The sequence below is a fragment of the Bradysia coprophila genome, chromosome X (assembly GCF_014529535.1).
Source record: "Bradysia coprophila strain Holo2 chromosome X, BU_Bcop_v1, whole genome shotgun sequence".
Classification (NCBI taxonomy): Eukaryota; Metazoa; Arthropoda; class Insecta; order Diptera; family Sciaridae; genus Bradysia; species Bradysia coprophila.
In genome coordinates this window covers 1070405-1079857 of record NC_050737.1, presented here as the reverse complement: position 1 = coordinate 1079857, position 9453 = coordinate 1070405, and the positions used below count along the sequence as shown (strand labels likewise).

General features: G+C 33.2%; 3 long non-coding RNA genes across 3 annotated transcripts; all 3 read left to right on the top strand.

The window, feature by feature from the left end:
- The first annotated feature begins 216 nt into the window (after positions 1 to 216).
- Positions 217 to 1088, top strand: LOC119081456. Its single transcript, XR_005088487.1, has 2 exons — positions 217 to 737; positions 1052 to 1088. It is a non-coding gene; the product is annotated as an uncharacterized LOC119081456 (long non-coding RNA).
- Positions 1089 to 4650: 3562 nt separating this feature from the next.
- LOC119081449 lies at positions 4651 to 5503 on the top strand. The gene is made up of 2 exons (XR_005088485.1): positions 4651 to 4773; positions 5073 to 5503. It is a non-coding gene; the product is annotated as an uncharacterized LOC119081449 (long non-coding RNA).
- Positions 5504 to 8449: 2946 nt separating this feature from the next.
- Positions 8450 to 9304, top strand: LOC119081458. Its single transcript, XR_005088488.1, has 2 exons — positions 8450 to 8579; positions 8876 to 9304. It is a non-coding gene; the product is annotated as an uncharacterized LOC119081458 (long non-coding RNA).
- The last annotated feature ends 149 nt before the right edge of the window (positions 9305 to 9453 follow it).

The following is a 9453-nucleotide window of genomic DNA, read 5'->3' as shown; positions in this document are numbered from 1 at the left end:
TAATCGATACTTCTATTCTTATCTACTGATTTTAGCTGTTATTCAACCGATCCATTTTCACTTGTAGAAATGTTATATAACCCTTTGGCAGGCGACAAATTACAAGCACGACAATAAGCATGAACTGCAGGTGCACGATTTTCTATATATAGCACGGAATGTATTGACTAATGAGATAAAATAATTTGTATCAATCTGTTAAAATGGCTTTCAGAAGGTTAATTACTGAACAAATATGTCAACAGCAGACAGTCGCAGGTCGCCGATTTTTGAATACCTTTAGTATATTCACTGTGTTATTCAATGTGGATGTGCTGATGTGTGATGAAATTAGATTGGTTCGTTAACAATGTAAAAATCAGTGAACATGGGGTCCAGTGATACATGCATCTGTTTTCTGTTTATTACCTAAATTAGATGAGATGCGGGTCAATTATAGGTTACCATCCAATATACATTCAAAATTTGCTTCATTTATCTCCATAAAACTGAAACCAAGATCCGGAAATATTTATTCAAAATTTCTGAATTGAGTTTATGTTAATTTGTGGTAGGCAGTTGGGTTGGCACCTTATAAAAGGCCATGCATATTCCCATTAGAATTGAGGCACTATTTCGTTCAGCACAGAGAAAGTCGTTGGCTGCAACCTACCATCATGGACAAATCATCACCATGTCCTGCAGTCAGACCAGCAGTAGTGGCTCACACAAATTATTAAAAATTGACTTGGAAATTGGTAAGTTCTGTACAATTGATAACATAATTCCATCAAGTGTGTTTGAGTGAAATAATGATTACGGCGACGCGTCCTTACTTTTATTGACAAAGTGATTTCCTATTTTCAATTCGCTTAAATGGCCAACTAATTGCTGCAGGCGAACGAGGATTTTCTCAATATTCCATCATTCAATTATATTCGATCGATTTTAACATAAAACTCAAGTTTTGTCTAGAAGAGTTCTGATTAGTGTGAATAAGTGTACACTGTACAGCGCAGAATTTGGTTTTTGTGTTTCACTCTAAGATCTTTTTTATTTATTTTTTGTTTAGATAAGACATGCAACCAAAGATACTGAGACGAAAAAAATAAAAAAAAAAACATCAAAAAGGTTTGTCTCGGATTGATTGATCTCATTGCTACTTTGAAGTACTACTCCGTGTGTAAATTAAGTACATCGTTTACACACTAAGTAATTTGACTAGAATCGTTTAGTTGAGTCGATTCCTTAAGTACATATTAAGTACATATGTCTTTCACAACTGAGATCAACCAACCCTTTTCAACAAACCTCTCCCCCGGGAATCGAACCTGCGGTCTTTGGTGCGCTTGCAGTCAATCGAAACCCAAGTAACTAACCACCTGCGCTACGGTGGTAGGTGATGAGACAGTCGTTATGATCTAAAATCAATTCTACAATACAAATACACTCAAAAATGTTCCGATTTTATTTGAATAAATGTAATTTCACACCGACACATGGACTTATCAAAACTGGTTTCGACTTCTACATTTCCTGAGTTCTATATTGAACATTCGTCATTTAACGTTGGACACATAGAAAGGTGACGCACGCACACCACGTGTTAAGTATAAAAGCTCATACGGGCTTCTGCACTCATACCAAACTAGTTAGAACAAAAGGACTAGCATTTTCTGTAGGTAAATGATATATACTGCAGCAATATCCTAAAAGACAACATGTCTTCGTGGCGTAATGGTTAGAGTGTCCGACTGGAGGGCTCGAATATTTTAAGTTCAAGCCTCGACATTTTTTTTTTTTTTTTCTTTTTTATATTTTTATTAAATAATTGAAAGCTTCATGAACATCGTACCTTGCAACATTTTTTTTGCGTTACATCTCATTCGAAAATATTTCTCCTCTATTGTCTACAGATCCTTAATAATGAATGCTGCATGTCCGAATCCTGCACGAATCTATGATTACTGAGAGAAATATCAATATTATATAAAGCTCACTGACTAAATATACATCGGAATAAAAATAAACTAACATTGCGAGTACTCCTTCAATTCGGCAAGAAGCTACAGTGAGTGAGTTAGAGGTTGAGTGGAAGCAAATTTGCTAAATTGTATCTTGGTGGCAAATGTTTATTGAATCCAATTTCTATATCTAAACTCATGAAGCATTCAGTTATCAATGTTTTGCTGAATGCTGAATACTGAATGTTTCACATTTTTAATAGTTCATAGCAGGCGCTAACAACTGAAAGTTGCGTTGTAGCTTCCCGTAGAACTTCTACAGTAGAAGGTTTTATCTTAGAAACAGTGTCAATCAAACATATTTTCGGTTCGTACGATGTAAAATTTAATTTTATCAAAAATTTAAATTTTTAATTGGTCACTGTAAACCTTCGTCGGCGTACAGACAAACCGATTGATAATAATAGTAATAACAGAAATGATTTTGTTTGAATAGTTACTCTACGCATCTAAGAAATTGTTCCACTAAGAGTTGGTATTTTAACGAAAATGATTAAAAATTAAAAAAAAAAACCATTCAGTAACAGTTAATGCTGAGATAAATGACCTTCAAATTACTTTCAGATAAAAAATCAATCAATTTGAAATGTAGTGATTTGAGTTCTTTGGCGGAAGAATATTTGAAGTGTAAAATTAAAGTTAAACTTTCAATATTTTACTCTTACTCAGACTAAATTAATAATTGGAACTTACCATAACCAATGGCAATAAGGTCTCTACTGTAATTTAATAATTTCCTTACTAATAATAGAGGTAGGATGATGTTCTAGAACTTAAGGCGTCTTCGTTTAAACATTAATTTATTATGAAAAATCAGTATAGTGAACTCAATGATCAATAGTTAAAAGTTTGGCTAAAAGCTGAAATATCTGGAAACTTAGAAATGAATTTACTACTTCAAAGCATGCTAGTCGCTGGCATTTATACTAACTAACTTTAATCTCAAATTATCGTTTGTCGATGCTGTACGCATCGTGACTAACACCACATGTAAATCATAAAAAAAACTTGCACACGTGCATGAGTATTGAGTACGCATACCAGATCAATCTGAACAAAGGGACTAAAATATTCAATGTAAGTTGGTAAGTTGCAGCGATATCCTAAAAAGCAGTATGACCTCATGGCGTAATGGTTAGAGTGTCCGACTGGTGAGCTCGATTATTTTTAGTTCGAATCCCAAAATTTTAAATATTTTTTTTCTTTTTAGTACCTTTATTGATTAAATGATAAACGAAAGTCGTACTTTGTAACATTTCTAGTTTTACATATCGCATCACTCAAATACGTTTTCTCCGTCTTTGTCTATACTTCCAATATAACGAGTAATACCTTTTGGTGATCAATAAATTTGATCTTTGTAATGTCAATTTAGATTAATCAAACAAAACGAATGATTTCTTCTTTGTGACATAAGAGTTCATGGGGTCGATGATTTATTTTACTCTGTCGTGTATTGCAAGCCCTCCTTATTTACGAGGTTATTTAGATAATATTCCCTCAATGAAACAATAATTTTGCATTCATACCCTGAAGGTGGAATGCCTTTCGTGTCATTTATTGTCAACTTGTTTTCTTATAGAAAAACTGTCCTCTGAACTTGCGTAGACAGACATTCTAATGTTATCACCGGCAAATAGTGATGACGACGGTTGTTCACTACGATAACGGAATATGTGCTGTATAGTGCAATATACAATTTAATAAGGAAATGTAAGTAAGCCTATTTTTTGTCTCTTTAAAGTTCTTTGAGATTCAATAACTTGTAGAAATACTTCCTTTAACAAACAATTTGCATAACAAACAAATAGAAATGCTACCAAACCTTACCAGCGAGCCGAAAGTATGGAATTAAAATCTTTCGTGAAATTGATCTGTTCAACAAATTCGAATAAAAAACAGCATTTCTACTTATTGAAAACCAATAAATTTCAAGCAGATATTTTTGATCTTACAAATTGTTGAGTTAATACTACCACCACACGCGTCCATGCAGTTTTATATTTACAAAGTTATAAAGTTAAATAAAAAGTGAACGACTCTGATTTATCGCTTATATTATTTCATGGTAGAGGTGGCTAGCTCGTCTATTTTTTGAACTTTCAATCGTTGCTTCATACTTTGATTTTCTCTACCAACCTTGTTTGACCGATCCATTATAACTTCTGCAAATCTCTCGTTAACCATTAACCTCTTACAGGCGCTATATTTCAACAACTACTACAAAAATAAGCAATGATGACCTCCGGCTAAGACCACGGTTCTATTATATAAATATCATCATGTAACAAATTAACTAATCAAATGAATTTTTTATCAATCAGAATCAGTTTAAATCAGCTGTCCATATTGAATGAAAATGTGGATGTGCTATAATTGAAAAAAAAAAAAAATGAACATTTAATGGGTCCAATGATGCACACATCTGTGTTCTGTTTATTAATTAAATTAGATCAGATGCGGGCAGGCTACACGACACTCTTCCAATATACATTCAGAGTTTATTTCATTTGTCTCCATCAAATTGAAAATAAGAACCGGAAATATTTATTCACGATTTCTGTATGGCGTTTACGTTAATTTGTGGTACACATCAGCCACATTATAAAAGGCCACACATTTTCCCATTAGAATTGAGTCACTATTTTGTTCAGTACAGAGCAAGTTGTCGATGGCTGCAACTACCATCATGGGCAAATCATCACCATGTCCTGCAGTCAGACCAACAGTAGTGGCTCACACAAATTATTAAAAATTGATTTTGAAGTTGGTAAGTGTTGTGTGCAATCGAATAAAATTCCATCAAGTGAAAGTATTATTACCGCGACGACTCTTTCCTTTTACTGACAAAATTATTCCCAAAACTAGTTACTACTAATTACGAACGAGGATTTTCATAATATTCCATCATTCAATTGCTTTCGACTGATTTTAACTGCGTGCGTTTCATAAAATTGAAGTTCTGTCTCGAAGTGTTCTGTCTCGACATGTGAATAAGTGATTTTTTTTTCCTAAATTTAGTTTTGCGTTCTACTCTAAGATTTTTTATTTTATTTGTTTTTTGTTTAGATATGACATGCAACCAAAGAAACTGAGACGAAAAAAATAAAAAAAATTAAAAAAACATCAAAAAGGTTTGTCTCGGATTGATTGATCTCATTGCTACTTTGAAGTACTACTCCGTGTGTAAATTAAGTACATCGTTTACACACTAAGTAATTTGACTAGAATCGTTTAGTTGAGTCGATTCCTTAAGTACATATTAAGTACATTATGTCTTTCACAACTGAGATCAACCAACCCTTTTCAACAAACCTCTCCCCCGGGAATCGAACCTGCGGTCTTTGGTGCGCTTGCAGTCAATCGAAACCCAAGTAACTAACCACCTGCGCTACGGTGGTAGGTGATGAGAGATTCGTTATGATCTAAAATCAATTCTACATTACAAATACACTCAAAAATGTTCCGATTTTATTTGAATAAATGTAATTTCACACCGACACATGGACTTATCAAAACTGGTTTCGACTTCTACATTTCCTAAGTTCTATATTGAACATTCGTCAGTTAATGTTGGACACATAGAAAGTTGACGCACGCACACCACGTGTTAAGTATAAAAACTCATTCGGACTTGTGCACTCATACCAAACTAGTTAGAACAAAAGGAGTAGCATTTTCTGTAGGTAAGTGATATATACTGCAGCAATGTCCTAAAATATGACATGTCTTCGTGGCGTAATGGTTAGAGTGTCCGACTGGAGGGCTCGAATATTTTAAGTTCAAGCCTCGACATTTTTAATTTTTTTTCTTCGAGAATTTTTTCTTTTTTATATTTTTATTAAATAATTCAAAGCTAAATGAACATCGTACCTTGCAACATTTTTTTTTGCGTTACATCTCATTCGAGAATATTTCTCCTCTATTGTCTACAGATCCTTAATAATGAATGCTGCATGTCCGAATCCTGCACGAATCTATGATTACTGAGAGCAATATCAATATTAAATAAAGCTCACTGACTAAATATACATCGGAATAAAAATAAACTAACATTGCGAGTACTCCTTCAATTCGGCAAGAAGCTACAGTGAGTGAGTTAGAGGTTGAGTGGAAGCAAATTTGCTAAATTGTATCTTGGTGGCAAATGTTTATTGAATCCAATTTCTATATCTAAACTCATGAAGCATTCAGTTATCAATGTTTTGCTGAATGCTGAATACTGAATGTTTCACATTTTTAATAGTTCATAGCAGGCGCTAACAACTGAAAGTTGCGTTGTAGCTTCCCGTAGAACTTCTACGGTAGAAGGTTTTATCTTAGACAAAGGGCCAATCAAACATATTTTTGGTTCGTGCGATGTAAAATTTAATTTTATCAAAAATTTATATTTTTTATTGGTCACTGTAAACGTTCGTCGACGTACAGACAAACCGAATGATTTTGTTTGAATAGTTTACTCTATACTCTACGCATCTAAGAAATTGTTCCACTAAGAGTTGGTATTTAAACGAAAATGATTAAAAATTGAAAAAAAAACCATTCAGTAACAGTTAATGCTGAGATATATGACCTTCAAATTATTTTCAGATAAAAAATCAATCAATTTGAAATGTATCTAGTTCTTTGAGTTCTTTGGCGGAAGATTAATTTGAAGTGTAGAAGTAAAGCGAAACTTTCAACATTTTACTCTTACTCAGACTAAATTGATAATTGGAACTCACCAATTATAAACAATGGCAATAAGGTCTCTACTATAATTTAATAATTCCGTAACTAATAATAGGGGTAGGATAATGTTCTAGAACTTAGGGTGTCTTCGTTTAAACATTAATTTATTATGAAAAATCAGTCTAGTGAACTGATCAATGATCAATAGTTGAAAGTTTGGTTAAAAGCTGAAATATCTGGAAACTTAGAAATGAATTTACTACTTCAAAGCATGCTAGTCGCTGGCATTTATACTAACTTTAATCTCAAATTATCGTTTATCGATGCTGTACACATAGACAAGTGACTAACACCACATGTAAATCATAAAAAAAAACTTGCACACGTGCATGAGTAATGAGTACGCATACCAGATCAATCAGAACAAAGGGACTAAAATTTTCAATGGAAGTCGGTAAGTTGCAGCGATATCCTAAAAAGCAGTATGACTTCATGGCGTAATGGTTAGAGTGTCCGACTGGTGAACTCGAATATTTTTAGTTCAAATCCCAAAATTTTAAATATTTTTTTTTCTTTTTAGTACCTTTATTGATTTAATGATAAACGAAAGTCGTAGTTTGTAACATTTCTAGTTTTACATATCCTTTCAGATATTTAGATATTATTCCCTCAATGAAACAATAATTTTGCATTGATACCGTGAAGGTGGAATGCTTTTCGTGTCATTTATTGTCTTACAGAAAAACTGTCCTCTGAACTTGCCTAGACAGATACTATGTTATCACTAGCAAATAGTGATGACGACGGTTGTTAACTACGGTAACGGAATATGTGCTGTATAGTTCAATATGGTTGGTATTGATTTCCGTATTTTTGACTTAAGCTTCATTTTTGTCTCCACTTTAAGGGTTTTTGAGGTAGAAATACTTTATAAATTTTTGAGTAACAAACAAGTAGAAATAATGTTACCTAACTTCATCTTACCAGCGAGCCGATGTATGTAATTAAGACCTTTCATGAAATTGATCTGTTCAACAAATTCGAATATCTAAAAAACAGCATTTTTACTTATTGAAATCCAATAAATTTCAAGCAGATATTTTCGATCTTACAAAATGTTGAGTTAAATAATATACTACCACCACACGCGTCCACGCAGTTTTATATTTACAAAGTTATAAAATTAACTAAAAAGTGAAAGACTCTTATTTGTCGCTTATATAATTTCATGGTAGCTTGCTCGTCTAATTTTTTACCTTTCAATCGTTGCTTCATACTTTGAATTTCTCTACCAACCTTGTTTGATTTTAACTATTTCTCTGACCGATCCATTATAACTTCTGCGAATCTCTCGGTAACCTCTTTTAGGCTCTATATTTGAACAACTACTACAAAAATAAGCAATGATGACCTCCGGCTAAGACCACGGTTCTATAAATGTCATCATGTAACAAATTAACTAATCAAATGAATTTTTTATCAATCAGAATCAGTTTAAATCAGGCTGTCTATATTGAATAAAAATGTGGATGTGCTATAATTGAATTTTTTTTTTGAACATTTAACATGATGCAGACATCTGAGTTCTGTTTACTATTTAAATTAGATCAGATGCGGGTTCCAATACACATTCAAAGTTTATTTCATTTGTCTCCATTAAATTGAAAATAAGAACCGGAAATATTTATTCACAATTTCTGTATTGCGTTTGCGTTAATTTGTTGTACGCATATAATGTAGGTATAAAAGGCCACACATTTTCCCATTAGAATTGAGTCACTATTTTGTTCAGTACAGAGCAAGTTGTCGATGGCTGCAACTACCATCATGGACAAATCATCAATATGTCCTGCAGTCAGACCAGTAGTGGCTCAAACAAATTATTAAAAATTGATTTTGAAGATGGTAAGTGTTGTGTGTTGTGTGCAATCAAGTGTGTTTCCGTGAAAGTCTTATTACCGCGACGACTCTTTCCTTTTACTGACAAAACGATTCCCTATTTTCAATTCGTTTTAATGACCAAAACTACATACGAATTCCAGGATTTCATCATTCAATTGCTTTCGACTGATTTTAACTGTGTGTTTTATTAAATTGAAGTTCTGTGTCAAAGTGTTCTGAGACATGTGAATAAGTGATTTTCTTCCTAAATTTTGTTTTGTGTTCTACTCTAAGATTTTTTATTTTATTTGTTTGTTTAGATAAGACCTGAAAGATCAACCAAAGAAACTAAAAAAATGGAAAAATTAAAAAAACATCAAAAAGGTTTATCTCGGGTTAATGATCTCAGTTGCTACTTTGAAGTACTACTCCGTGTGTAAATTAAGTACATCGTTTACACACTAAGTACATTGACTAGAACCGTTAAGTTGAGCCGATTCCTTAAGTACATATTAAGTACATATGTCTTTCACAACTGAGATCAACCAACCCTTTTCAACAAACCTCTCCCCCGGGAATCGAACCTGCGGTCTTTGGTGCGCTTGCAGTCAATCGAAACCCAAGTGACTAACCACCTGCGCTACGGTGGTAGGTGATGAGACATTCGTTATGATCTAAAATCAATTCTACGTTACACATACACTCAAAAATGTTCTGATTTTATTTGAATAAATGTAATTTCACACCGACACATTGACTTATCAAAACTGGTTTCGACTTCTGCATTTCCTAAGTTCTATATTGAACATTCGTCAGTTAATGTTGGACACATAGAAAGTTGACGCACGCACACCACGTGTTAAGTATAAAAGCTCATACGGACTTGGACACTCATACC